We start from the raw sequence: 14,757 nt of genomic DNA on the forward strand, positions 1-14,757 counted from the left end.
TCAGCTGCAATGATTTGCCTTATTATCTCATGTTTCACAAACACTAACAACACATTCTCACTGCTTTGAAACTCAATTATAGAGATGCCTGGATTAGTTTGCTGTTTTCCAGTAATATCCAACAAGATATAAATATTACAACATTGATGTGCTACTTACATGCTAATAATGAATAATAGTATCCTTTATTTTGATCACACTTTTTAAAACAAAAGTATGTTTACAATGTGCTTCAAAAACATGTAAAAATATGACACTGTGAAATTACAAAATAGAATAAATAAAGTTATAAACGGGCTAAAAATCTATAAAAATAAGAATAAAGGAATACAATTGAAATAAAAAAAAACTAATCAAAAGTCAATTCAAAAGAAAGGAATATTCAAATGCATCAGCAATATCAATAATATGACACAATGAAAAATAATATAGCCTACTGTACATTTGCGTTATCTCAGTTAATTTAGAGACAGTTGACAGACAGATAAGAGATAAACTGAGAGAGGGAGAGAGCTAGACAGACAGATAAATAGATAGAAAGACAGACAGATAGATAGATAGATAGACAGGTAGATAGATAGATAGACAGACAGATAGATAGATAGATAGATAGATAGATAGATAGATAGATAGATAGATAGATAGATAGATAGATAGATAGATAGATAGATAGATAGAGCAGCTCTCCCAGGAAAATGGGAGGAGTTTCCTGCGCAGTTTGAAGAGTGTGACAGCAGTAGAGTAGTTAGGATGGCGATGGAGTAAGCATCTCTGTTCGTGCACAACTTCTAGATGAAAACTGGACCTGTGACGAGTGATTAGGGACTCTCATCCACAACTTTCTCTTAAAGTCATGCGCCATATTATGTGTCTGTTTTCGGCGCTGATTGTATGCCAGAATGGGAAAGCGACTGGGGAGTTGAGTGCGAGCGGACAGTCCGTGCATATCAATGACGGAAACTATGCCAAGCGGGATCACACTGAGCAACAGGAACCTTCTCAGCACCGACAACAAGTGCTCGGTCCCCCGGCAGGTGGGTGTGGGCTTCACTGTATCCAGCCATGAATCACAGGGCGGGTTCAACTTTAGGAAACCTGTCAGAGTTAGCTAGCATAACTGTGCTTTAGCCTATAACCTGTGAGCCCTTGTGTTGTCTCAGTCGACCTTACACCCATTTTTAGGTGCTTTTGTTGCTTTTGTTTTGACAATTTGGTCACTTTTTGACATAGTTTCGACGTTTTTTCTGCCTTTTTTTTACCAACGTTGCCAGTAGGCTATGGGTGGGTTCAACTTTAGAAAACCTATCAGTTAGCTAGCGTAACTGTGCTTTAGCCTACACCTGGGACCCCTTATGTTGTCTTTCAGTCGACCCTGCCTACACCCATTTTTGGACCCATTTTTAGGTGTTTTTGTTGCTTTTCTTTTGACATTTTTGTTGCTTTTTTATACCAACGTTGCCAGTAGGCTATATTACCCCTAATACCAATTTATTACCACTAGCTAGTTGTACACTTGTCTTGGAATTCAAGGTCCAATAATACCTCATAAACCTTATTTCTATGAAATTATAGCATAATTTTAAAGTAGAGTTAAACAAACAGACATTATTAATAATTTTGAGCTTAGCTATAGGCCTATTTCAGAGTCATAGGAACATATTTTGAATGGTATTCAGACACGGAGGGTAAAACACTTTGAAAAACTGGTCACAACATGAAGGTTAGCCTAAGTACAAATAAATGACGTTGTAGCTGAAAAATAAGGATTATCTACTCTAACAACCATCATATTACAGGTCTTTTCTAACAGATTATGTACTTAGATGTCGTTATTTAGTCGGCCCAGACATCTGTAGAAGGATTTGCTCACAAATCTGATCCAAAAGATGTGGGAGCTTGCTGCTGTCACCATGACTAACGGTTTGTCCAGCTGTCCCTTTCTATTGCATTACCAGCAACAAAGCAGTGATTAATCAGTATATTCATATTATTATAACAATATTCACATTTTAAAGTGACTTGAGAGATGGCCAAAAGGTTTAGAAAAGCAACAAAAAAGATGTCAAAATGACTAGTCCATTATGAAAAGAGTGTTTTGTTTGTGTAGATGCTCAAAAAGCAGCTCAGGGCCCTTAACATACAAAAAACATTATAAAAAAAATGTATATATAACCGGGGCTGCAACTAACAATTCTTTTCTTGAATGGATTAGCTGTTTTGTCCCTAAAGTGTCAGAACATGTGTGAAAAATGACAATCACTGTTTTCTAAAGCCCAAGTTAAGTTCCTGAAAATGTTTTCTTTTGTCCACAACTCAAAGATATTCAGTTTACTGTTACAGTGGAGTGAAGAAACTTGAAAATATTCACAATTAACAAGCTGGAATCAGTATTTTTACTTTTTTCCCATTAAAAAAGACTCAAACCAATTATTTGATTATCAAAACAGTTGACAATTACTTTAAGGGTTGACATCTAATTGATTAATATTTGCAGCTCTTAAATATAGCATAATAATATACCCACTCTTTATTATCTTTCCATCCAAATCGTGTGTTTACATAACAAATGACTCAGCTTTCAACTTCAATTTGCGTCCTATTGTGGGTATTTTGAAGAGAAAGTATGCCCCCCCTCTAGAGTCCCACTCTCACAGATGCATGCACTTGTCATGACAATGTTCTTGTTCCCAGCAGAGCTGTGGAGAGGAGCTGAAAGAGGGATTTGTGACCCTTTTCATCAACTGATTCATGAGTAATTCATGCTACTGTAGGAGTAGGCTATATTACCATCCGTCATCACATGAAGCTCAAGTCTGTGTTGTTGATTGAAACACTTGGAATGCACCCGGCCATGCTGTCCCTTGTACCCTCCACAAGCCCCCCTCCCCGCAAGCATGTGTTGTGTCAATGCCAAACCTCCTCTTAGCCTCTTGTCTGCACAGAGCCAGCTCTCATGAATTACTGCCCACTTCTACTGAATAAATAGAAGAAGATATAGAAATACAAATGTATAAAAACCTTCTGGAACCTGATGGTCAATTCTCCCAACGGGTTTGTATGATATCTTACAAAAACAATCCACTTGATATCATTTCAGGGCTGCACGATGCGAGGAAAATATGCGATAACGTTGCTGAATATCGTGATAATGATAGTACTTGTGATAAACAGATAATAAAATGTCTTGGCAAGACAAACAGGTGCAGGGTGCTCAGGAAGTTCAGTCAGATGATTGAAGGTGCTCTTTGGGGTCGGGAATTCAATTAAGTATAGAAAAAAGAAAATCCAAGGCACTCTTCCTCAAAGTTATTTAAATAGCCTTTATTTTAATGGCTAATTTAATTTCATAATAGGTCATTTAAAAAACATAAGGAGAATCAACCCACGAGTAGTCTCCCAGACAGTCTTCTTCAGGGTGTCATATTAAAGTGTATTCAGTTCTGCCTTTACAACAATTTGTTTAATTTAAAACAAATAAAAAGGAAATAATTTCCAACATTCTATAATTATGAATTGAATATAAAAGACACCACTTAGATCCTAAGCAAAAAAATGACTAGCATTTAAAGGTGCAGTTTTCCGCTCATATTTTATTTCAACTACCACAAAAATCTATTAGGATATGTTGCAGCCTTTTGCACTGTGTATATTGATATTCTCTGGCGATTAAAAAACAATATACAATACAATGAAAATACAATAACAAGACTGGAGCTTGTTCGGACATTAAGTCTTTGTGCCAACCCTTCACCCAGCTGGATCCTAAGCATCTTTTGTCTCAATTTGATATTGTTGACTCGGGATTGAGGCCGATTTGGCCCCCATATCAAAGAGTCACTTGTGTTTTTTCAAAGGAATGCATGGCCTACATCCAACACAAGCACACAAACAGGCATGTTTGTGAGGGAGGATGGGGGGTCAGCTAAGATAAATCCCTGTTGGACCATCTGTTTGTGCTGCCTGGTGGTCTCACAGAACTGACCAGTCAACATATCTGATCTGAATCTGCGGTTCAAAGTATAATCTATCGCTGAAATTAATATCTCAGCCAAAAGCAAATGAACACACATTGCGTTTGCCATAATTACAGCTTAACAATCTAATATTTACTGCCTTCATTTCAAGGGCATGTAGCTTTGTCATTTAATGTTTGACCAGTGGAAATATCTTCCTCGAGCTATGAACCAAAATATCTTTTAAAAAGGTTCATACATTGATGAAGGAAGGGTTTGAAAAGAGTCTGCTGTACACCAGTGCTATCATGTGCCTGATAATAACAGTATTCAAACCAAATTACACACAGCGTGGGATCTATTTGTCATCTCAGACAGCCCATTTCAATCCACTTCATAAACCTCTTTGTGGCGAGCTTCACTTCGCCAAATGGGAAGATTATAGTAATCTGGCACGGAACACCTCCATTTCAGATTTAGTGACCCCCTTCTGTTTGGTTTGGCCACTAAGGCAGAACACATTAAGCAGAGGCTGCCTCTCTTAAAACAAGCCTTCTCTTGTCCATTTGCACTAGTGGATGTTTTCCCTAGATGACGCTCACACTGCCAAATGTAGTGTTTCATATTGTGCCTGGAAATGCAGCCCCTCCTGGCAGCTCCTGCTTCCGATCAAAGGGAATTGTTAGGGGCAATGAAATGGGATGATCTGGTTATCTGGTTTTGGCACTTGCTGAAATATTATGAAAGCTGGTAGCATAAGGCATGGCTACAGGCGTTTTTAGTAAAGCTCTGGCAGATCTTTTAGCAACAGGATTATAAGCAGTCAGACCAGTAACAAATTCAATTGTCACCATTAGTGAACAATGCTTGTGACATGACCAGTGAGATTGCTACTATAAAAGATATTGCAGCATTTAGTTACTAATATAAGTGCAATACAGCCATTTTTATGGCTCTTAGCACAAAGTGACTATGATATAATGGAGCTGTAGAGGGTTGATGATGAGCCGCTGAGATTTATGGCTTCCAAAACTCACTTCCAACCCAGACTGCATAGGAACCATACACTTATTAGAATATTTGTAGCAGGGCAGTAGGTGAAGGAAGATACCTTGGTGCTAGCAGAGTTCTGCAGTGCTACATTGTATTCTTGATACTGTGGAGTTTCTATGAAGCATTGTTCAATGGCTTCAGGGCACGTTTTAAAACTGGCTCGTGCAAACGTTAACCATTAAGTGGCCAAAGTGTACGTACCAAAAACTGCAGTTCATTGTGTGGCTACTTGAGGCTGGCTCCAAAATGGAGTCAATCCCCTGTAGTTTATATCGACAACGTTTCATTTACGAGATTGCTCTGGTGCCACTGAAGGTTCCACCAGATGTCCCTCATTTTGGCCAGATGTCCGTCACTTTTTGCTTTCTTGGTGTTGGTATTCTAAACTCGGTCGATTTATGAGGACTTTGGTTAACTGCACGTTTTTCTCCTATCTAAGATTAAAAAATAGTGAAGAGTCTTTGACCCCATCGTGACCTCATCATTTTAGGGCGTTAGTGATGCCATGAGTACTATTTCCATTCTGTATTCTATAAAGTCTGTGTTTTAGTAACCTAACGCTATGCACCTTCGCAGTTGTCCACAGCAATATGTTCCCACATTCATACACCCCAATGGCTGCAGGCGTTCGGAATGATAAACTTGACTTTGAAGTGATTTTGGCCAGTTGGGAACAGCAGAATACTGTAAATTGTAAACACAAGTTAGATATAATTAAGTTGCCTATTAACAGTTCATCGTTAGCATTCATTTGGAGTTGTGTCAACCAGACAAATATAAATCCAGGATAGCCTCTCCTTTAAGCTCACAAAGTACGGAGGGAAATAGCAGTCTCTTAAGCTGCTAAAGGCTCCTCAATGCCAGCTAGTGGCTAAATTTGTCTGCTGCGGTTCTTGGCAGGTAGCATATAAGTTTGTTAACTTTTAATTTTTATTGGTGCTAAAAATCATCTGCTGGAGCTAAAAACGGGCTTGATACATGTGGGTAGTTAGGCTAAATCAAACTCAAAAACTGAAACAATTAGTTAAAGAGGCCAAAACACCTGGTTTTAATTATCTGTGGGTTTGTTACTTTAAATATAAAAGTACTTAGTAGCTTAGCTTTAATGCATTGTGTGTGTGTGTGTGTGTGTGTGTGTGTGTGTGTCTCATGCATTGATCCTTGGTGTGATAATTGCTTATGTCCTCATTTATTCATATGGGCAACTAGGGATGTATCACTGAGCATTCCTTCATTGTTAGGCAACACTATACCCCTGAGAAATAAAGTCTTGTTTACTCACTGTTGGGTGTCAGGGCACAGTGTGCAAGTGGCCAATTGGGTTGGCACATTATCATTAGGCCATAAATGGGATTTGTAGCTACCTAGAAATGTGTAATGATTAGAGCTATGCATTGAGAATTATTGGAAACATGCACTGTACTTAGCTGTCTGCATGCTGTAGCATAATTTTGTCTCAGAGTCACACTTTGTTGAAATAATTGGCCAATTATACCAGTTTAATTTATGTCCACCTGTGTAGAATCTGCTGGAATTAATTCATTGATATCCTCCAGGGATTCTGCAAATTACTTTCCCCGTTGTGTTGTCAATAAGGTGCCTTCTAGGTTAATTGGAAATGCAGCCATCTCCATTTCGTTAAAGCATATGGTTGTACCGCATACAAAGAGGTGGACAAAAAAACAGGAACACCTTACAAATACTTAAAATGCAGTCTAAAGTGCAACAAGTACGACCTTTACCTTTTACCTTTTTTCTGAGACTGTAATTTCTGGCGTTTTAGTGGATTGCATTATATTGTAAGGTAGTCTTATTTTTGCCCCTTCCTTGTAGTGTGAACCTGAACTTGTATGAATGCTCATGCTCAACTCTAAACCCATCCGCCCACCCATCTTTGTTTTAACCCAATCCTTATCCTTCCCCCCAGATTTGGTTTTTAACCTAAAGGTCCAGGTCAACAGTGTGCTGAGTCGTCAGTACCTGAGCCAAGCGGTGGTGGAGGTCTACATCAACTACACCAGGACTGAAACTGCTCTGACTGGGGAGGACGGCAGTGTGTTACTTCATGTACCTTACCAAACTCAGATGCCAGTAACAATTGTGGCCAGCAAGGATGGCTACATTTGTACACTACTGCCTTATAAAACCAACAGAACGCCAAGTAAGATGAATGGGCCTCATTCACCAATCGTTCCAAATTTGTTCTTAAACCCCAGTTACGCAGTGTTCACATATATTCTGGTTTCACAGAATCTTCATGTTGTTTCACAACATTGGATTCACCAATGTTTTCTTATTTGGGATTTGTTCTTAGGTAAGAACAAAATGTATACACACTGAAGCGCACTCTTACTCACAATTGAGAGCTGACATGTTTGCCCAAAATAAGTCATATCGTTTTTATCCGTTCTATATTAAAATATTATTTCTTTATAATTTTGTAACTAACTTTCATTATTTTACACATCATTATATGTTTGTTTTAATAAACACACACTTCACTTACACTTTGAGTTGCATTGTGTATGAAATGTTCTAGGCCTGTAGCCTATACTTCTAGTTCTACGCCTATGCAATGTTCACTGCATAAGTAAATGCTATACCAGGGGTCTTCAACGTTTTAGGCCAAGGACCCCTTAACTGAAAGAGAGACGGAGCAGGGACCCCTACTACATATATTGTATAAAATTAACTGGGAATTGCCTTTACACATACCTTTTTAGTGCAATGACTACTAAGCTATTAAAATAACAATTGTTGGCATGATTTAAAAAAAAATTATCTTTTGATTCTACACATATAAACCCTTCAAATTAACTTATCTTTGAATGGCTACCTTAGTGACTACCTCACCTATTGGCCAGCCTAACATTAGTGGGGATTTATATTTTCTAATATGTTGGATTCATGTTGAGACATTTGAATTTTTGAAAAAACTTTGAGGACCCTCCCTGGGTCTCGGACCCCCTGTTGAAAATCCCTGCCATAGACTGTTAACGGTCTATGGTAATTGCATTCCATTGGTTTTATTGCAGCTTAGCTCCACTGCTGACGCTAGTAAATATGATGTCTGGTTTTTATGATGTCTAGTAACTTCTTGCAGCAGTTCCTCCACTTCAGAATTACTAAAGTTTTACTGTACTAAAGGCCGCCACAGTCTTCAACACGTATTTTTCAACATTTCTCTAAGTGTGCACGCGGCCCTGCCATATGGGAGTTATCCTGGTGTTTACCTATGCTAAAGAGGACCGACGGGCATGAGCTTTCAATTCACGAATACATTGGGATTCATCATTTTAACAACACACTTGCAAACAATTATGCTGTTTGAGAACACGTCAGGAGTCAGACACAACTTTTCTTAGGAACTTTCTTAAGAACACATTTAAGAAAGATATTGGTCAATGATGTGTGTATGTGCTTAATGCGTTGTAAATGTATTTGAATAGAGCTTTTTCAGTCTTAACAACTCAAGCTCAAAGCGCTTTTACATCTACAGGAAACATTCACCATTCATACACTGTGGCTGGGGCTGCTGTACAAGGTGCCACCTGCACATCAGATAAACACTCACACACATTCACACACCGATGCACAGCACAGGGGGCAACTCGGGGTTCAGTGTCTTGCCTAAGGACACTTCGACAATGACTGCAGGGGCAGGGATTGAACCACCAACCTTCCGCTTGGCAGGCAACCGCTCTACCACTGAGCCACAGCCGCCCCGTGTTAAATTGTTTAGATGAATCACCCCAGATAATGAGCTTTACACAGTGTCATTATTATCATAATTAGCTCTCACAGTCATAGAAATGTCAGTGAGTACTTTTAAGACCTTTCTTTGAGTTTAGTGTGCCTGCAGGTTATGATAATTTCTGTCTCTTTTTGTCTGCTCTTCCATGCCTCCGCCTGTTGAGATTGAAGTCCAAATACATCTTTTTACCCTCTGAAAAATCCTTGTACTATATAACTACAATTTCTATTAGCTGTGTGTTTGTGTTTGTTTGACACACAAATCTGTCAATGGATTTGCACATTCACATTTTGGACCCAAGGATAGATAGCAGTAAGGATTTTTTTCATCAGGACACCTAAAACTGTGTCATGTTAAAACTTAATCACAGAACACACTGAGCCTCATATACTTCATTAATTTTCTAAATGATCATTTGAAAGCCAATTAGGCACAGCAGCAGCACCCAAGCAAAAGTAAACGGGATCATTATATAACCCACATCTGGAGTGCCTTCTTCTTTCTCTTATGCTCATCTGCTATCTACAGGGCCATGCTTTCCAATGATGGCAAAGAACTGAATCTGAAGCTATTGTTTTTGTAGTAAAAGCTTAGAAAAGTTAATTCCCTTATTCCTTGGCTCTGTGTAAGTTTAGTTGTAACACAATGTCCCACTAACAACTAGTGAACAAACTGTGAATTTTTAAATGAAGTACTCAATACTAATTTTGCATTTGTTTCCCTTTCTTATTTTTTCATTGCTGCAGTATTTTCATCCGTGACCATGTCCCTACTTGGTCTGAATCAGGGGAACATCTGGCTCTTTGATGATTGTATTCTGATCACCGACAAAACATCTGGTACTGTTAAAGTCTCTCTCTCTCTCTCTCTCTCTCTCCTCTCTCTCTCTCTCTCTCTCTCTCTCTTGCTCGATTTTCAGTACAAGCGTTGCCTTAAGGAAACACATTATGTTAGTTGCCTTAAAGGAAAAACATTTCCAGCTGTTATGTTTTCCTTTATCTGCAGACGCTTGGTCGGAGCCCATTGTCCAGTTCCCAGAGCCTGCTGAATCTGACAGCCAGCAGTAATGTCACCTCTGTCTCAGCCTACCTGACCATTCCCAAGCTGGCGTCAGAGGAGCACAGCTCTCCCAACACTTTGGGCATCATGAGCAGTAAATCAGGTAGACGTGTGTGCTGCAGTGACACTGTTCTGGAAACAATTCAATGAAGGCATGGTATTATAGTTTGTAAAGGCCCTGGACACCCACACAGGTGGGTTAACACAGTTAATCTGGCAGATTAGACCTCTTACCAGGACTGTGTGGTTGTGTTCTAGAAGGATAGACTGACGTCTTTCTGAGCCTTTTGTTATCTTTGTTGCACCATTTGGGTAGGAAAATGGCATCTTTATCATTAGCTCATTTGAGATGAACTGCGCCGCCTCGCTTGAAAGTTGATGACAGCAGGCGGCAGCAGCAGGGGGCGGTGACAAAAAACTGTGTTAAAGTCAAACAGTTGCCAGTTGATTCCTGCAGCCTTCAGATTTAACAGGAAGTCACAGAAAACTCACATCCTGTTAGGTCCAATTCTGATTTAATAAAATGTTATCAGACCCATATATCAGCTACACAATTCTCCGTTGTTTTTATTATGACAGAGTAGCTGTCATAATGCTCTACATGCTATCTGTTGCTGATTTTCATTACAAAACAGACTGTAGATGATCTGTAATCTGAACACATTTATTCTCTCTGACTTCTAAATGTAACTATCAGCCCCCCAACATGTATTCTGTACAGAATAAGCCTTTAAATCATACAAATGGCAGTTAAAATCTTCTAATTCAAAAACAATTAAAAGTTTAAATAAAAGTCATCATGTTGAGTTGATTCTGAACCAATCAGCTGTTAGATAGCTGAGAGGCATCTCATCTCGTGAGGTTATCGTTGCCCACGTGTGCTGACGTCAGAGCAAGTTGGGCTCAACTCGGACACTTAGAGGCATGCAGCGGGCGGCGATAACTGGTGATCAATTCATGCAGACCTGGTTCTTCTCAACAAGCCTAATTGTATGGTGAAAAAGATTGTCTATCTAAGCCTTGGCCCACCTTCAACCTGAGCAGAGGTCTAATCAGCCACAGTAACTAATTACATCTGTGTGGGTGTCAGAGGCTTGATGTTGTGAGTAATTGTGTCAATATTCTTGAAAGAAAAAGAGTCAAAATCACCATTGATTGATCTGAACTGTAAATCAATTGCAATCTGGATTCGAGATGATAAAAGTAACTGCAAGTTCAGATAAAAGTGAAAACCTACTATGTGTAATTCTGTCTGCTGTGCCATCTAGTGGTCCTATCAAAAAAAGACTGTGGAAGACAAAGGCTGCTAAACAAAACAGCACATAGGCTGCATTGTGTTTATTTCTGAACATTTCAATCAGGACATGAAACAAGTTCATGAATGGAATTAGTCTAGTCCACCATTCTCTGAAGCATTACCACCTCTGTTTTTTGAATGTTGTTTGAAGGATACGTCAGTGTGGAGTTGAGTCCGGTGGCCGCTGTAAGTGTGCAGCTTTTCTCCGGAGACACAGAGTTACATGTGAGTGGGCCCATACAGATCAGCCTCAGCATCCCCGACAGCTATGGACTTCACACTTCCAATGTTGTTCCGGCATGGTTCTTTAACCGGACCACTGGTGAGTACATGTCCCAGTCACACATACATGAATGATCGCATGGCCTCTACATGGAAATGTATGTTAATAAAGGGGGCTCAGTTCTATTAATGAAATTAACCATTAACGTAACAGCAGGTAATAGGGTAATAGTTTACCATAACATATCTACGTGTTGAAGTAGTTTTTGAATTTTTTAAGCACATGAAACCTTTTTTATAACACCAGAGTTCTGCATGGCATTGCTGTTACGGAAAGGTTATGTGATTCTCCAAGTGATGTTTATTTTTGACAGCCTTGTAATCTTTCCCATTTAACTGAATTTAGAACTGACCCGTCATTCCGGTCATTATAGAGTCATAGATCATGTCCAAGTGACAGATATAATACAGAGAGAATACAGATGGGGCCTCATGTGTCGGACCTGGTGCATTCATGAAGATTCGCAAAGAAAGTGGCGGTCATTTTAGCTCAATAAAACTTTCAAAAAATACAAAAGTGGTGAGATGGATTAGGCCAATTTACTTCTTTTTTAAATTTAAAGATCTGACTGGATTGTGGTATTTGTGGGAAGTGTGATACAACAGTGGTGTTGTGCTTGTCTCACCTAGGTGGATGGATGAGGAAAGGACTGGGGACGGTGGTGTTTAGGAGGAAAACTTGTATGGACGTTCACAGCCTCATTGGTTACTGGATAGCAGCTCCTTTGTCATCCAGGCAGGCAGCAACCCCTAAAGATGTTTAGAGAACAGAATACAGTGATCTATATTCAGATTCAGTTTAGTTTATTGTAGGGCTAGGCAATATATTGATATTATAACAAACATCGTGATCAGGCTTTTCCCAGTGTATTGCAAGCACGGGGGCCCACCGGGCCTAACAGCCATTTTCCACTTGGCATGTCTGTGCTGCATTCCAGTTTTGTTTCGTCCTCCGCCACGCGCTGTACCACCCCAGGATCGTCTCAGAAGCGGAGCGTCTTTCTGCCGCAGATTTTATTGTCTCTACAAGTACTTTACAGAACAAGTACGTGTTTATTAAACTAGTACTACCTTCCACTCCAAGCACTCCTGTAATTAAACTCCATGCAATCTTTTTCCTGGCGTTGTCCTTATAAAAAGGATCTGTTGGTAGGATTGTGTTTTTCTACTTCCGAGATGAATCTCTCGTTGGCCGTGGTGGTGGTGTAAAGGAGAAATATACGATATTGGGGGGGGGGTTGGTAAATTGACTGGATAGTCCCGCTGTTTCACTTCCTGCCTGGCTGTCTGAACGGCTTGCTGCTCGCATGAAAATAGACCTGGCGTATATCTTTAGCGGAGGAGAGACAATTCATGCACGCTTCTGAGAAGCGCCTTGGCACAGCTGGTGGAATATCAAGCATTGACTTGAATGGCTGCAATAGCTCGGGGGGGTCGCAGCACAGACACGCCTGGTGGACAATTGCCCTCTAGCAGGCCTAAGCCACTGGGAATAATTCTTTAATGTATTTATAGACATTTTAAAACTGTTGGAATTGGAATTGTCCAGTTAGCTTCTTATTGCATGTATGTTTTATATTTCATCCAGACGTCTAAATTCTGACCATCTATTGCTTTAGGTTTCTTTGGATTAGATATCCCCATTGACTTCATCTTACAGTATTCATCTCTCCTGGTGGCTATCCTCGGAGGAATGATTGTTATGGTCACTGCCTCCTGGCTGGGCTGTTGTTTTATTGCAGGTAACAGAGGGCTTCATCTCATACCCGTCCATATACTACAAGATGGTTGATGCTGATAATAACTATGACTGAATAACATTTAAAGATTTACTATATGATTTTGTTGCACCCCACACAAATTAAAAAATGTCTCACAGCTCACAAATAAAGCATATTTCAAAATATATCTTTAATTCTTAGGTATTAATATGCTTTACGGCCTGAACTGAAGGTTTTAGTTCCTATGTATACTATCAACCCTCCAAAAAAAAAAGAATGGCTATCAAAACTCATTCTTTGTAACCTTTAAGGGAGACTCTGGCAGCATAATCCTGTACTCCGCTGTTGATCTGCAGTTTCTCCATAATAGCCAATTACACTACTTCTGTGTCTCACTGTCACTTCCTCATACCAAATTTTCAGAGACACTTAACAAGCCAACAGAAACACGAGCATTCCCTTTTATATCGGTAAAACCCATTATTTATCCAATTGAATGTTTATAATGTCTGTATTTGACTGTGTAACCGTGTAGTGTATGTAGGGTGATCTTTTAGACAGAGAATTATTAGCCTGGCGCTGATTCAGGAAAATGTCCTGTCTTGTCTGCAGACGTCCGCTCAGTCAAATGAAAACAATGAAGATCCTACCAGTGCTGAGAAAAGACCAAACCACCTCCACATGTGATGACGAAGGATGTTCAGAGGACTCCTCTCATCCCAGGATGGACAGAACCAAACGTTGCAGAAAGAGGGGAAAATCTGCACGGCAATGTAATAGCCAACCCCAATGCTGTGGCTATTACCGTGGAGTGTAACCAACTGGAGCTAACAATGACATGAATGATATGCTTTGCTTGCATGAAACTACAGATCAGATCAGAGTTCCGGCCTCTCTGACAGAGAATCTGTTCTTTATAACCAGCCTGTTGCTATTTTTCACACGCGCCAGCATTCTTCCATTTGGAGGAGCAGCCCGAGTGGAGCAAGTCGGCCACTCTTCCCCGTGCTGGGGCCGCTGCTGAGCCGCTGGGTAAGGACAACTTCACCCAGACTCTGAAAAGGTCCCTCTGCTGCTGAGAGCCAAGCAGTGGAAACTGAGGAAGAGCTCGGGGTTCTCGAAAGCTCTCAGGCCAGCAACGTCCACTAACACATCCAGGAGTCAATTCAGCATCCCAGAGTCAGCGTCGGTCCCGGGGAACGTTAAATAAAATCGGGGCGGCAGACACTCTGTGCATGCCTTGGCAGAGCTTTCTAAATCCCCTCGACTCAGCCGCCTCGGGCCTGGTTTGTGTCACTGGAGGGCAAACCTGCAGCTGAGATCCGTTACGCAGTGTCAGAGCAGCAGAGGAGGCAAGGCCTGTCGAGAGTCGAGCAACCAGCTTAGACTCAGGAGTGGATATGAGCGAGCTGAACCAGACGTCTGGCAGGAAGCCTGTAACACTGGAGCGCAATGCTACCTTTGTCAAAAACAAATCCAGCAGCAAACAAGCACCCCCTCAGTAAAAAACTTAAGCCTGCCATGCTACAGACGTCTAAGTTTGTATCAACAGCATCACTTCTATCTATGAGATGAAACTTATTTACCTAATTATTTTCATTTATCTACAAACGTAAGGCACTAGTCCAAGTCGGGGTA

The 14,757-nt window shown here is 40.3% G+C and overlaps 1 pseudogene; it reads left to right on the top strand.

The window, feature by feature from the left end:
* Nucleotides 1–729: 729 nt before the first annotated feature.
* LOC116674470 (protein FAM171B-like) lies at nucleotides 730–14,624 on the top strand (annotated as a pseudogene).
* The last annotated feature ends 133 nt before the right edge of the window (nucleotides 14,625–14,757 follow it).

This window comes from Etheostoma spectabile, unplaced genomic scaffold (assembly GCF_008692095.1).
Source record: "Etheostoma spectabile isolate EspeVRDwgs_2016 unplaced genomic scaffold, UIUC_Espe_1.0 scaffold00000311, whole genome shotgun sequence".
NCBI lineage: Eukaryota > Metazoa > Chordata > Actinopteri > Perciformes > Percidae > Etheostoma > Etheostoma spectabile.